Source organism: Cydia pomonella, chromosome 1, assembly GCF_033807575.1.
Source record: "Cydia pomonella isolate Wapato2018A chromosome 1, ilCydPomo1, whole genome shotgun sequence".
Lineage (NCBI taxonomy): Eukaryota > Metazoa > Arthropoda > Insecta > Lepidoptera > Tortricidae > Cydia > Cydia pomonella.
Window position 1 is genome coordinate 243,071 of NC_084703.1, and position 15,579 is coordinate 258,649.

The 15,579-nt window shown below is 39.4% G+C and overlaps 1 protein-coding gene across 2 annotated transcripts in view; it reads left to right on the forward strand.

Moving 5' to 3' along the window:
* Positions 1 to 15,579, forward strand: part of LOC133526260 (protein apterous-like) — a 131,116-nt gene that overhangs the window by 18,027 nt on the left and 97,510 nt on the right. The window lies entirely within an intron of this gene.

Below are 15,579 nucleotides of genomic sequence, written 5' to 3' on the forward strand. Positions count from 1 at the left end.
TAGAACCACCATTTTGGAAGACCGGAGACTGTCGAAAAGTTAAAGAGGGCAAATCCGTGGGAAGAGTCTATGGGTGCTGCGACACAAGTCTAGCACCACACGTACTTATCTGATGTACGCGTTACGTCTCCGTCCTATCGTCCATCTCGACGCGAGCCACAAGCGGCAGCGGGTGGCGACTCGCCGTGCTGAAGCACACGTATTTATCTGATGTACGCTTTACGTCTCCGTCCTATCGTCCATCTCGACGCGAGCCACAAGCGGCAGCGGGTGGCGACTCGCCGTGCTGAAGCACACGTAACTTATCAGTACCCCTAGTGTAAGTTTTATCGACATCATAACGTGACGAACGCGTTTGCGTTAAGTGTCATTTTGTATAGGATTTTGAGTTTCCAAAACGTCCCGCTTGGCGCGCTCTTTCTAAATCACATACAAAATGAGACTAAACGCAAACGCGTACGTCACGTTTCGAAATCGAATTTATTTACACTAGGGGTACTGATGTACGCTTGTAGCGATGCGCATCTGTATGACATCTTGGCGACCGGCGCGAGTGACAAGCTGCAGCGAATTGTGACTCCCGTTTGACACAACAGGCAGAGTCACTTTTGACAAATAAAAACTGAAATATGAACGGTTTGTTAGATAGGATTTTAAAACACAGTGGTTTCCATTGACCGATTGGGAACGCTGGGCCCTACTCTGTAGATAGCTACGCTAATGGTTATGTTTGAGTTGGAGCCTTTGAACACACATCTCGACGGGTTGTGCCAGGTGCGAGTGATAAGCGGCAGTGGATAATACTTCTTATAGACCTTGTTCAGATAAAGCCATACGCACTTACGAAATGTACGCTTTACAGTTTTTGTACATCCAAGACATGGGCGCCGGGTTAATTTTTCTAGAACTTTGGTCAAATAGCAAATAGATACCATTCTTTAAAGACCTTGTGTTCTTGTAAAAGGAAAATGTGGATTTAAATAATATATATGATATTATAAGTATGATAAATGGAGTAAGGTACTGATGTGCCGTCAGCAACTTTCCAAAATTGCGATATTTCGGAAACTTATGATATTTAGGTATGGGTATTAATATTGTTCATTTCCAAAAACGAAAGATACAAAAAAAAAACCCTGTGAAATTTTCCCGAAATTTGGAAGAACTTTACGAAATTTTTGGAAACTTTCTGCAACTTGCACATGTGTATTTGGAGGGTTGTAATTTGTCGTCGATACGATCCGCCGGTGCGTTACTGGTACAGTCAAGGCATTAAATATCTATACGGACAAAGTGCCAGAAATATGTATATGCGACCTTAATATACATATTAAGTGTGTACATATTTTTGGCACTTTGTCCGTGTCGATATTTAATGTACCTGTGCCCACTGCCGTCCTCGATAGCTGATATTAACCCGTATTAACATGATAATCTCTTTTTATTTATTCCTACTTTCAACAAATATTTTCATGTACAGGCTGTTTTATACTTTCTCTTGACTAAGTTAGATTAGATTATCCCTACGAAGCTGATGGTCCCGGGTTCAAATCCTGGTAAGGGCATGTATTTGTGTGATGAGCATGGATATTTGTTTCTGAGTCATGGTTGTTTTCTATGTATTTAAGTATTTATAAATATTTATATATTATAAATATATCGTTGTCTAAGTACCCTCAACACAAGCCTTATTGAGCTTACTGTGGGACTTAGTCAATTTGTGTAATAATGTCCTATAATATTTATTTATATTTGAAACATTAGGTCCCGATTGCAAATTCCTTTTTCTTGTTACTCTGATATCATTTTTAGGGTTCCGTACCCAAAGGGTAAAACGGGACCCTATTACTGAGACTTCGCTGTCCGTCCGTCCGTCTGTCACCAGGCTGTATCTCATGAACCGTGATAGCTAGACAGTTGAAATTTTCACAGATGATGTATTTCTGTTGCCGCTATAACAACAAATACTAAAAAGTACGGAACCCTCGGTGGGCGAGTCCGACTCGTACTTGTCCGGTTTTTATTATAATATAACTAAGAAATTAATTAAGGACTGCACTCTGAATGTCATCATGCATTGTATTGAATTTTAATAAAAGCTTTTTTGGATGACAATAAGCTGCCATAAATTTAATTAGTAATTTTGAGGCCTTTCTTGAGGGATTTAATCGATTCGGATCCTAAGTTTTTGACTTTCGTTCGATTAAAAAAAACCCGAACATATGTCACTTTAAAAATTTGTAACATATTTCCAGGGATCGGAAACCGGTATTTTTTGTATGGGAACGAAAACGGTATTTTTTCGTTCTTTGTTAATTATTTCATTCCTAATCGGGCAATCTAATAATACGAAGTCGTTATCTAAAAACAGAACTGAATCCTACATTTTGAGTATAAAATAAACCGAAATATATGGTTATTTCGATGTTTTTGCAAAAAACCGGTTCCGATCCCTGCATATTTCACACAAAAACAAACAAAAAACGGCAATATATCATATTTGAGGAAACTTATCGGTTATTTTTTTTTTTTACACGTACCATCATCCGTAAAAGTGCATGGCGACATTTTCAATGAATTCATTCATAATTTCTCCGTGCAATTTCGCAACTCAAAAAAAAAACTAAAACATGATATCCGCGCTCTAGGGCACGCGCATCCTTCTCGCTCACACTTACACTCAGTGATAGTCAGACCAAGTTAAGTTGGCAGCAATTTTGATAGCTTAGACGGTACATGTGTTATTTAAAACGTTAGTTAGTGAGAGAAGCGCATGGACTTACCTTAAGACAAAAATCGCCTTTTCATACAAACGTAGTCCTTATTTATCTCTCCGGATAATAACAATAATAAAGCTCTTTATTCATTAATTAAAGCATCCAGCTTTATCATGCGAACGGCTAAGGAGTGGAATTCACTTCCTGCAAATCTATTCCCAGTCCACTATAACTTGGACCTTTTTAAATCGAGAGTGAATAGACATCTTTTAGGTAAGCATGTTCCATCCTAGACTGCATCGGCACTTACCATCAGGTGAGATTGTGGTCCAATGCTTACCTTTTCGAAAAAAAAAAAAAAACAAATTTTTTTGACACAATTTGTTACGTTACGTTTTGGTTTAAAAACTTTTTAATTATTATAAGAGAAAAATCTACAATTTTGTATGAAATCCGTTTTTGCACCTAATTTTCGAAAAAAGTCTAATGTCAATGTTGGTAATTATACACCAAATTATGTAAAAAAAAACATAACGCCAACATCCAGAGAGGAAAATAGGGAAAAGGCCCTCCCCTTTCCTCTTAATCGAACCATAACTGAAAAATCATAATTAGACTAAAGCAGGGATCGGAAACCGGTATTTTTTGTATGGGAACGAAAACGGTATTTTTTCGTTCTTCGTTAATTACTTCATTTCTAATTAGGCAATCTAATAATACGAAGTCGTTATCTGAAAACACAACTGAGTCCTACATTTGAAGTATAAAATAAACCGAAATATAAAATATTTGGAAGTTTTTGCAAAAAACCGGTTCCGATCCCTGGACTAAAGCCTATGATAGAATTTTCAATGACGTTTAAAAAAATAGTTGAATTATTAAAACAAAATATAATTGTTATTAGTCAACACCCTGTAGAGTGAAGACTCACCAAACGACCACAAACCTAATTTATTCAATTATCAACTACAAGTAGAAACTGTTCGGCAATCTTCATCTCGGTTCACCAACCTAAACATGCCGCCTGAACTCGGACGCCACCCCAAAACCCGCCTCTAAGGCATAACCATTAAGATTCAAGTCTGTCTAAAAACGGCAGCAAACGTAATTTAGTCACGATACATCTCAAATGACATTATCAGCTACCCAGGCGGAGCGAATACAAGAAACAATAAAATTTTGTCATAAAAGTGGGTTATGTTTGTGTAAATCAAATGTGTCCCGTAAGATACACTTGTTAAATTACTCATAAACGGCCCCGCGGGACGGCGCGGGCGCACCGGCTTCGGCTTTATGGGCGGAGTTCGGGAGAGAGCGCCATGCCACTTCGGCTTGAATTTTTTTTAATGCGACTTTTGGCCCGATTCGAAGAATGATGAAGACACGTTTAAGATCTCGGAGAGATGTTTAAAAGATCGATAACTAAACGACATGTCAAAATTGACGTATATTGACCCGGGTACGTCCTTAAACTACGTCCAAAAAGAGATGTATGGGCATTGTGAATGTCATCTCGCTTTGTGTGGTAGGGCACAGCACAGCGGATGTCATTCCAGATCTAGAGCAGAGCCCAACTGGGGAAGTACCTCCACCTTACAGAAAAATATGCGGGCGGGCCGTATGCTTGTTTACCACCGACGTAGTATAAAAAAAATCGATTCCGCTGTGATCCCAATAAGATCTATCTACGATATTTCTAACGTCAAAGTGACATTGGTTACGTGGGACATACAAACGATATCTAAACCAGAACTTATCGTTATAGTAACTCATTCTTCGAATCGGGCCGTTTGTATGGCTATGCGCTGTTGTATCTAATAAAAAATACCATTAGGGGGCTGTGAAACCTAACTCATTTCTCAGAGCATCGCCTGTATTCTGTGGCATACAACACACTCAGACGCTCGCAAACTTTAACGTTCACTAATGAGATAGATTACACTCGCTTGTGAGTTATTCAGGAAAAACAAATCACTCCTATACGCGGCGGAACACGAGGAAACCGAAAGATTTGAACGGTGTATTACTGATCACATTTATAGACTATTATAATGTAATATAAACTTTTCTGGATTACGCCTAGTTTCAGAGTTAATACCGATTTAAAAAAAGCTTCTTATTGTAACTCACAAGGAAAGGTACCCAACTGTCCGGTTCCGATTTGATTTATATTTATATATGTTATAGAGTACTCTAAAATAACGGACACGTATTTTTTTTAGCTGCCCAAACTCAACCTATTGGGAGAAATTGTCCTCCAAAGTACTAAAAAGTTACTAAATCTTCTAACTCCTATAGAAAGTGATGCTCCAGCAACTTACTAGTTAATTGCTTGTTTGAGTATATGTTTGAGAGCAGGGAAAAATAATGTACACGTGTTTTCTTATATCTGCTTAAACTCAAGTTTTCCTAAAAAAACACCCGTCTTTATGTGTAACTATAGCGATAAGATATTATAAAACTTCGAATGTCGTTTTTTTTAGGAAAAAATGAGTTTTATTAAGGTAGGGTATAATTCTTATAAGAGAAAAAGTGTTTTAGTTTTCTAGACATAGTGTTGACATCCTTTTAGTTGCAGTTACAAGTAATCGAATGCGTAGTAAATAGCAAAGCTCCCATAAACTTTTGTCAGTATTTTATTCGGCACTTATCTCGTGAAGAGGTTATCCAGTAAGATTGGCATCATTATTATCAGTAATTTTATCAAAGTTCAATATTTTTGTAGGAACTACTTATTAAACAGCTCAAGTTACTTTAGAGCGTTTTACTCATTTCTTCCTTTTGTCCGTCAGGCCTACCTATTTGATAAGAAAACTGTTAAGTAATGTTGTAAGATGTTGTAAGAATTTTGACGACCAGTCTGGCCTAGTGGGTAGTGACCCTGCCTATGAAGCCGATGGTCCCGGGTTCAAATCCTGGTAAGGGCATTTATTTGTGTGATGAGCACGGATATTTGTTCCTGAGTCTTGGGTGTTTTCTATGTATTTAAGTATTTATACATATTTATATATTATATATATCGTTGTCTGAGTACTCACAACACAAGCCTTCTTGAGCTTACTGTGGGGCTTAGTCAATTTGTGTAATAATGTCTTTAAAAAAAAGATGTGACCGGTAAAGAACTGCATATCTTTAAAAAGCAATATTGATGTATTTAATAGGTTTTCAATATTATTGAAAACTATCGTAAATGTCGATGTCAAGTATTCCGACCGGGCACATAATGTACAGTTGCTGGGACCATTAATTTTGTTAGAAAATAAGATTACCATCAGGTGAGATAGTGGTCAAACGCCTGCCTATCTTTATATATATATATATATATATATATAAAATTAATATCATTTTAATTTATTGAAATCATTTGGACTACTTGAACTTTGGATTACTGATCAGTTAAAGGGTCTATATTTTTAATGACTATTTGATTTTTGATTGTCTAAGGACCTCGCCCTGTATGTTTAATGAAACAGTCATAAACCGTTATAACATCGAATAATTGAATTGAAATATCGTTATTCCAACTTGACGTCTATACGGTTAGGTAATACAATAACTTATTTACCTAGAGTTTAGTATTACAATAGATTAGACGAAACAAACAATTGGACAAAACAAAACCATACATAAAATTTATCACTTTCGCGGCGGATGTGCTATAATAAATATCAACACGGACAAAGTGCCATAAATATGAATACACTACCTTATTGCCTATACTTTAAGGCAGTGTACTTATACATATTTTTAGCACTTTGTCTGTGTGTATATTTAATACCGCTTGACTAGGGGCGAGTCCCAACGCTGCGCCGGCGTACTTAGGATGCTGTTCGTGCTGCTTCGGCTGCGAGTGAGGAGTGACGCGCATCGCTTCGCTTGGAATTGGAAACTTGCACGAAAATTTGCTCATTAAAGTCTCCAGAAAAATAAATTCTTTATGTACAATAACAATATACATAATGGATATATACAGATGATTACTATAACTAGTTCATATCTAAAATAGGCCATTGAGGCATTGTACCAAGGATACTGGCGGCATTTCCTCGTTGTATCGCAATATTGATACGTTGTGCGAGGAAGCCGCCAGTTCTTCGGTCACCAGTCACGTCAACCAGACGTTTCACGATATCTCCAAAAAACTTGTGCGCGCTTGGACCCCATGGACCTAGGTACTCTAGAGTTTCAACGCCAAAAAGTCTCCAGAATAAATTAGTGCCTAAATCGCCTTTTTATTCAGTCAATCTCCTCTTCTTCATCCTCAGCGAGTTTGCCCCCGATTTGCTGCTTCTCTCCTCCAGAATGGGCAAGCAATCTTTTTGATGTCTCTTCAAAAAGTCATTACCCTCTCACTAGAGCTGTCGAGTAGGCAGACAATATTATTAGCCGCATTTTGACTTCGTGAATCACCTGTGACTCTGTGACCTTTCCTCGGGCGGAGTTGGTGTCTCGCAAGTGAAGCAACAACCACTTTACACGCATCCTCCAAGTGGATACTGATGCTAGAGTAGGATAGATCAGACTACGCTGGTTTTCTGCCGGTAGGGAGCGGTGTGAGGAGCTCCGAAACAATGGGTTCCCACATCGATTTTACGCCAGATTCTTTATTGTAACATTATTCTGCTCTAGTTGGAGCATTAAAAAGTAATGGTCTAGAAAAAAGATGTAACAAGCTTTACATATGGAGTATGTCATGCTGTATTGAACCTCATGTGTTGATCTTGGTTTATAAGATTCAGAGGTCGTTAATGAACGTGACATTTTTACGTCTGAATTCTATTGCGTCTAAAAATACATGTAACAATACTTTTCCAAGATAATTAAAAAAAAAAAAAGATAATTCTAAAACTACTTTACTAGAGTAGTCGGGCCAATTAAGGTTCAGTGCTAAACTCTGTTTGTAATTACACATCCTCACTTTGATTTATTCAAATCAATACAAAGTAGCTCAAACTGACTTTAATATAGACAACGTATCCCATAAAGCCACGGATAGACTATTTACAACTGTCCCACGACATGTGTCGCCAGTGACGTCGGGTGAAGTGCCGCGACGTTGCCGGACTTTGCACGCCTTACATCATGATGTCGCCCGAAGTCTAGCAACGTCGTGGCACTTTCCCGACGTCACTGGCGACATATATCGTGGTAAAATTGTCCCTAGACTATCCTTGGCTTAAGCTATCTACACCTACTGGGTGCAAGTTACCCAACATACCATTTTGGGGAGCCGTGGGCTCGGACATCAAGTACACGAGTATTGTGACATTCCATCATGTGCGATAATCGCCTCTACCACGCCCACGAAGAGGCCATTTTGACGGGGCCTCAGATATGTCCCGAAGATTAGTTTCATATCTAAACGTACTGGGTTACGCATTACTTATTATAAAACGTCTTATTTTACGCTAACGTAATTTTTTTTCTGTCGCAGAATACTTATTACGTTGGATGGATAGGAATTAAGCAATGATAACTCTTATTGGGTCAAAGACATTTGAATAAAGATCACTTCTGTAGACACTATATTAAAATTTGACAACTCAGGTATCATATACGTAATTATATCAGTATATTTTAAATTCATTAATGACGACCGGTTTGGCCTAGTGGGTAGTGACCCTGCCTACGAAGCTGATGGTCCCGAGTTCAAATCCTGGTAAGGGCATGTATTCGTGTGATGAGCATGGATATTTTGTTCCTGAGTCATGGGTTTTTTCTATGTGTCTAAGTATTTATAAATATTTATATATTATATATATCGTTGTCTAAGTACCCTCAACACAAGCTTTAATGAGCTTACTGTGGGACTTAGTCAATTTGTGTAATAATGTCGTATAATATTTATTTAATTTTTTATTTTTATTTATTAATTTCAAAAAGTTAAAAGGAACTTAAGCATATAAAATGTGTATGGTCTGATTATGATTTTTAAAACAACCAGTAAGAAATAAAAGGCATTTTGCAGCTCATCAAATACGATGCCTAGATATTTTCAAGTACATTTCAAAGATTCCTAACAACTTCTATGTCAATTTACCTCATTGGAAGTCCCCAAACGTCACCTTGTCGGACATCTCTCCATCCCTACCAGTGTACTCGTAAGAAGGTCCTGTCCTCAAAAGCGAAGTATATTTCTTTCGGGGACTTGGAAGGTTCCATACCAGCAGGGGGCACATGAAGAGGTAATTAAAGTCCAAAGAAATTTCCGAGATAAGTCGAATGTATTAATCGTATGTGGAGTCGTAAGGACGCATATTTACGATTACGACGGAACAGAATGCTAGTTTTTGGGTCAACACTCGTAAAGGTGAAGGTATAATTTGGCTGTTTTCGTCTGTCTTTGAGTTAAAATAGTTATATAGAAGATTTTATGATTGTTTATTATATGCTCATAGGTAGGTAAACAAACGTGTGTATACTTTTCTTCTTTTATACCTTTTCCATGCGTTGTAGGCCTTCATCAAAGTTTGCCATTCTGTTCTATTTTGGGACAATACATTTAAGGACATACCCGGGTGTCCTTAAATTACGTCCAAAAGATAGGTATGGGCATTGTGAATTTCATCTCGCGTTGTGGTAGGGCACAGCACAGCGGATGTCATTCCAGATCTAGAGCAGAGCCCAACTGGGGAAGTACCTCCACCTTACAGATAACAACAGCCAAATAACACTAGACCCTACTCATAGTGTTGTGTTTCCTGCCGGTGAGTAAGGTTGCCAGAGCTCTACGAGGGCGCATGTAACTCCACAGCTGGGTGCTTAGCCAATGTGCCAATCGTTAACGTATCGTATAATCGTAAGCGTAGTCATCTCTCTCTATCACTCTTCCATATTAGTGCGACAGTGGCTGTTGCGTTTCGTTCGTTTCAGAGCGTTAATAATTGGCACGTTGGCTACGCATCCTGTTCTTTTCATATTTTCTTTGGTTCTTTGGTTTCCCTGCTGGGCGCAATTCTCCCCAAGGTCTACACTCTATTAGCACCGAAATTCTAGGTGTAATAATAAGTTTAGGTATAAAATATTAAGTAAATTCCCTTTTCCTACGGTTTCTTGTTATACTCGACGCTAGGAGCACCTATTGTTAAGAGCTTCATAGCTGTACTCTCACGTAGGTATCTAAAAGATGCGAGAAGAACTCCCTTATTACAACAGAGTAAGGTTCAAAACCCACTGAATTAAGGACTTGCGTCCGTTCGCTTCTGGCCTCTGGCAAGTTTGTCCGAAGTTATCTAAGGTTAACAAGGCAAGGGTCGCAGGTTCGCGTTTGTTGTGTGTAATATACAGGTCACGTCTCTCATCTTAGCTTTTCCTTCTAAACCTCAGGGCCACAGACGCTACTAATCTTAAGAACTGGCGTGAGACCTAGTTTAAACGAAAAACTAAACCTCTTTTTTTGTCTCTGGATCACACTTGCCAGTCGTTATTTTTCGTAATTTAATACTTTATTTTGACCCATAGTTTGGCTGAAATAATTCATGAGTTTGACAATAAAAGGATGACACGCTAGAACGGCCTGGGTCTAGGCTGACGCAATCGACATTTCGTTTTCTATGATAGGTGATGTGATGCTTTCTACCCCCGGGCCCGGACTGTGGCCGTTCGTGAGTCATACTTACCAGAACAATGATCACTTAAAGCGATTAAAAACGAACCTTAGGTATACTTGTTTGCGACGCTCGTAATAAACTAACTACAGTGGTGGGTTAAGATAAGAGACATAGTTTAATCTGCTCGGGGAAAATATGGAAATTCCCTACTAGTGTTTCTCTTCCCCAGCTAACGTTATAATTACTATAGTAACGATAATATAATTGAATTTGTAACATGTATGTTAAGTTGAAGCCTGTGGGAAGACGCCAGACGGCGGGCACGGCAGAAAAACGTCCAAGTTCGCGTGACTGCGCGCTAATCCGCGCGCGCAGCCCCGTGACGTCACGCGAGCGGAAGCCAAGTCTTTTTACACACATCCACACTGAACAAGGGAATATGAACCTTGGGGTGAAGATATTAAGGTGTAGGGGTGTTTTGAGTCGCCTGCGCATCAAGATTGCTTGCATTGTTGGATTGGACGGTAGATCGTGATAGGTTGTTGATGGATTAGGCATGTCTGCTGTATGGAATCCGCTTCTGACGAATCTGCAATTACACATGTCAGTTGCGATGGAACTTGACATTTTAGCGTTGTGAGAAATATGGGGTAATTGGGGAAATTTATTCAAACAATTATTTACGAAAGAAAACGAACTGAAAAGAGTATATAATTAATATGTCTGACTATAAAGCCGGCTTGAGAAATAAAAGGTATACTTGAACAGCCTTGACGAAGCCCTCATTTTCATCTCTCAATAATAAAAAAAAATTGACAAAATTAACTAAATAAATATTATAGGACATTATTACACAAATTGACTAAGTCCAACAGTAAGCTCAATAAGGCTTGTGTTGAGGGTACTTAGACAACGATATATATAATATATAAATATTTATAAATACTTAAATACATAGAAAACACCCATGACTCAGGAACAAATATCCATGCTCATCACACGAATAAATGCCCTTACCAGGATTTGAACCCGGGACCATCAGCTTCGTAGGCAGGGTCACTACCCACTAGGCCAAACCGGTCGTCAATCTGATATTTATCCTCGCGTTGTCCCGGCATTTTGCCACGGGTCATGGGAGCCTGGGGTCCGCTTGACAACTGATCCCAAGATTTGGCGTAGGCACTAGTTTTTACGAAAGCGACTGCCATTTGACCTTCCAACCCAGAGGGTAAACTAGGCCTTGTTAGGATTAGTCCGGTTTCCTCACGATGTTTTCCTTCACCGAAAAGCGACTGGTAAATATCAAATGATATTTCGTACATAAGTTCGTAAAAACTCATTGGTACGTCAAGTCGCACGCTATTACGGCTAGGCCACCAGAGCTTCCATTTTGATTTTATTTGAAATTTTAATTATTATAATAGGAAAAAATATAATAGGAAATCTGTTTTTAGCTATGGTTAGCCTAATATACATCAAATTATATAAAAATATTTTCCATAATGTCAATGTACAGAGAGGAAAAAGGGATACGTTTGTATGGAGAAACAGCCGTCCTCTTTCCTCTTAAGCGGAGTAGATATATTTCTTATTTGATCACTTTCGATGTTTTTTTTATACTACGTCGGTGGCAAACAAGCATACGGCCCGCCTGATGGTAAGCAGTCTCCGTAGCCTATGTACGCCTGCAACTCCAGAGGAGTTACATGCGAGTTGCCGACCCCCTAAACCCTCGTTGAACTCTGGCAACCTTACTCACCGGCAGGAACACGACACTATGAGTAGGGTCTAGTGTTATTTGGCTGCTGTTTTCTGTAAGGTGGAGGTACTTCCCCAGTTGTGCTCTGCTCTAGATCTGGAATGACATCCACTGGCTGTGCTCTACCACACAAAGCGAGATGACATTCACAATGCCCATACCTCTCTTTTGGACGTAGTTTAAGGACGTACCCGGGTCCAAAAAGAATGAGGTAGGTTCTGAGTGACGTCCTCAGAATGTAACCTATCTGACCTGCCTCGAAATAAACGTACTCACATACTCAGAACATGACCTATAGATGTAGATGTAGTGTAGGGACACCTGGCCGGAAGCAGGCGGACTGTTGATCGCATGCTGCGTTCATTCAGCCCAAGTCCCTGAAGTTGGAGCTGCAGGTTACTGTCCCAGCGGCATTTCCATACCAATCTCAAATCTTCTTGTTTTCCTGCAGAACAGAAGGAACATACCTAGTCCGCCGAACATACCTAACTCAAAAGATACCTAGTCCGCCTATAGAGAACAGTTGAACGTAAATGAATGCCTCATTGTTTGATTACGCCATATTTGCCAACTTATTTTTAAACTTAATGAAAACAATGTAGAGATGTTCAAATATAGGCAACTATGTAGACCTGTTAGGCATAAATGAATGTGCTTAAATCAATTATTTCTTCTAATGACAAAATTTTCATTTGCATAATAGATACATATACATAGCTATTACTAGCTTTTTTAATAGCTGTTGCATAACTCACAGTTCTATCCTATCTCTGTGTTTTTCTTTGATAGCTGTTGCATAACTCACAGTTCTATCCTATCTCTGTGTTTTTCTTTAATAGCTGTTGCATAACTCACAGTTCTATCCTATCTCTGTGTTTTTCTTTAATAGCTGTTGCATAACTCACAGTTCTATCATATCTCTGCGTTTTTCTTTAATAGCTGTTGCATAACTCACAGTTCTATCCTATCTCTGTGTTTTTCTTTACTTTGAAAAATCTTGAAATTGTTCTAAGTTGTTGTAATCAGTTCATCTCACTAAAAATGTGCAGCTGATATCATTCTAAGAAAACAATCTTCACAAACTTTAGAGATTCTTGTATTCTTACTTTTTTGATTGCCGTAACAGTTTACGCGGTCTAAACATAACAGAGACATGTATACTCATTCACAACCGCTAATATATGCGAGTAGTGAGCGAAGAACGGAGCAACCGTATCAGCTATAATCCCTCGCCATCGCTCGGGGTTCCGGCACTGGCCCATTCATAACGGACAGGCGCGAGGCACGAGAGGAGAGCGAGGCTAACATTCCACATTTAAATGTTTTGCAAGTCTCTAAAGGCATCATTTAAAATAACATCTTCCTTAGCGGTATTTGATGACCGAATAATAAAATAAGTAATCTGATTGAAAAAATGAAGCACGAGTATCGATGAATTATTCGAGACTATTTACGAACTAGATAACATTTTTACATTATCTACCGCTGGCATTTAGGCGAATAAATGTAAATTGAAGTCCCCCGCTTTAGACTAGCCCAAACTTCTTGTAAGAGACCTGTGCCCAGCAGTGAGATGTTTACATAGTGATGAAGGCTTCCCTTTTTATTGGCCAAATTTAGTGTCCCACTGCTGGACACAGGCCTCTCCTCGTTTCGTTCCTGCCAATCCGGATAGAATGCGTTCAAGTCGTGCGCCATCTCCTTCTTCGCTCTGCCTGCACCCCAGCCTGTTTTACTTATCTTCTAGGCCTCATATTTGAAGCGCTTTCTAACATACTCTTGAAGCGTGTAGTCTCTCGTCCCTCGCGGCGCGCACTATCTCTCGATCTGAGCATTGTCTCACGGCACCGCCGCGGCGGCCGATGACCAGCGCCCGAAATGCTAATTGTGTATTGTGCTAATCATATTTCCACGCGGGAAACTTCTCTGTGACAACGTTACATCACTTTGTTGCTGTTGTTACTGCGCATAACCCATGTATGACCCAATCTAGAATTTCTCCCGTTCTGCCAATCATATCAATCATGCCAATCTCCAAGGTTGGAACGATCTCCTAGCCTAAGTAAGTCGGTAGGTCTCAGATTGGAATCCCGGTATACGCATTTATTTTTTTGTGATTATCACGAATATTTCTTCCTGAGCTATGGAGGTCATCTATGTCAATATTTATCTGTATAAGTATCTAAGAGACCTGTATGCTAAACTTACTGAACGGTCTCCTGCGCACGGATCAACAAGTGGACATCTTTTTGTATTTTATTGTATTTATTCTTTGCTGATCATTGGTCTAGGCTAACGTCCAGATGCCTCGCCTACTGTGAGAGTGAAGTAAATGACCGTACGGCAGTGTAAATGGCTAGGTAACCGATAAAATGTAATTAAGTACTAGCATTAGCATAGTAGCAAGTGTAATTGGTGCAAACCGTTCTTGTGAATAAATATCCTATTACCCATAGTACAATCTTGGATTAGTTTGGAGCTAAGTCGATCTGTTTAAAATTGTCCCCTAATATTTATTTAAAGTGTTGCGTACCCATAAGTTTTCGGGTGATCCGTCGACGAGGTGACACGCGTGACGGGCGCACTTTGGCTCGCGCCGGCGCACGCGCAAGACAGACGGAGTTATCGGCGTCCGGGTCACCGCCTTATCGCGGCGCAAAGTTCCGTGCACAAGCACCAACACCTATTTTAACCCGAAATACAGGAATTTTGGCGTGACCTTGTCTTCGAGCAGTTTTATTCCGACTGCAAGAGCGTTTTATTAGATTATTTTGACGATGCCACAACGTATAGTTTAGTAATCAATGGCATTTCCGTTTATTTGGTAGTAGTCTTGGTACTTCTACCGGATAACGAAAGCACCATGAAAATTTATGCCCTTTTAAAGAACTTCATAAGAAAGTCTTTTGCCATGCAGCCAAAATGCCGCTCCCATTTAAAACGACATGCTTAAATTACAAATATGTCTGATGCTAAACATTGTTATACAGAGAAAATTTGCGAGTGGAAGTTTTGTATGTAACACTGATCCCTACTTGCTCCTTAATATGGAGGGTAAACCCAACACGACGGAGAAGGCCTGCGAAGGACAACAGTCCGTGTTCAACTCTCCATATCACTTATTGAAAAGCGACCGTTCGTGTCATCCAAGATGACGCGCAGAATTGTCAAATCTAACCTTTGATAACATAACATTACGGGTTAAGAAAGGCACGCGTTTTCGTGAATGTCCCAAGTGTCCCAACTACTTTGGTCCAAACTGAACTCGAATATCTTCGTTTAGGTGTGAATATTATTTGAAAGTCATAGTTCTATGGCTAAACATTTTTAGAAATGGAAGAAGAAATTCAGGCACGACGAAAAAACTTTAATCTAGTGGAGCATAGTTGTAATACATGGAAACCAGCCAACTAGGTTTTACGCTGTACTTGCATCACCGAGTTATTTCGCACCTGACTTATTAATGAACTGATATGATTCCATTGAAACGAAATCACTCGCGCAGGCCGTGTAGGTGTCGCCTGCCGGCCAAAACAAACGTTGGCGGCGATCA